Below are 1009 nucleotides of genomic sequence, written 5' to 3' on the forward strand. Positions count from 1 at the left end.
TTGGTTATCCCCTTTGGTTATCCCCTTTGGTTATCCCCTTTGGTTATCCCCTTTGGTTATCCCCTAAAGGGGAACTAAAGGTTCCCCTTTAGTTCATCCCCGAAGGGGAACCCCTTCTTCCCCTAAAGGGGACTTCTTCCCCTAAAGGGGAACCCCTTTAGTTCCCCTAAAGGGGATGAACTAAAGTTCCCCTTTAGTTCTTCCCCTTTAGGGGAACCCCTTCTTCCCCTTTAGGGGACTCTGTCTTCTTTAGGGGAAGAAGTTCCCCTTCGGGGAGGAACACCCCTTTGGTTCATCCCCTTTAGGGGAACTAAAGAAGACGAATNAAAGGGGAACTAAAGTTCCCCTTTAGGGGAAGACTTCATCCCCTAAAGGGGAACTAAAGGGGTTCTTCCCCTAAAGGGGAACTTTAGTTCATCCCCTAAAGGGGAACTTTAGTTCCCCTTTAGGGGAAGAAGAAGAACACTAAAGGGGATGAAGACAACCTTTGGTTCCCCCTTTGGTTCATCCCCTAAAGGGGGAACTAAAGGGGTTCCCCTTTAGTTCTTCATCCCCTAAAGGGGAACCAAAATCTTCCCCTAAAGGGGAAAAACACTAAAGGGGATGAAGACAACCTTTGGTTCCCCGAGGGGGCCGATGTTTGTTCCCCTAAAGGGGAAGCGCTTGGCCGTTAGCGAAAGCGTCGGGTAGTTGGCTCCGCCGATCTTAACGCGTCGTTCGAGGCTTTGTTTATAACTTATCGTGAATATGGTTAAACTTTATTAAATTCAAATTCATGTGAGATTCGTTAAGCTACTACTCGCGGGGCTTCGCCCTAAAAACATTTTACGCAGCACCTTTATTATAGGGCCACGTCGTTAATAATTTCCCTTCGGGAAACATATGAACGACAGGCCGAAGGCATGGAGTTGTTAGTTCTCTAGCCCTTCCATCCCCTTTAGTTCATCCCCGAAGGGGAACACATCCCCTTTAGTGTTCTTCTTCTTCTTCCCCTTCGTTTCTTCCCCTT

Source organism: Volvox carteri, assembly GCF_000143455.1.
Source record: "Volvox carteri f. nagariensis unplaced genomic scaffold VOLCAscaffold_1451, whole genome shotgun sequence".
Taxonomy (NCBI): domain Eukaryota; kingdom Viridiplantae; phylum Chlorophyta; class Chlorophyceae; order Chlamydomonadales; family Volvocaceae; genus Volvox; species Volvox carteri.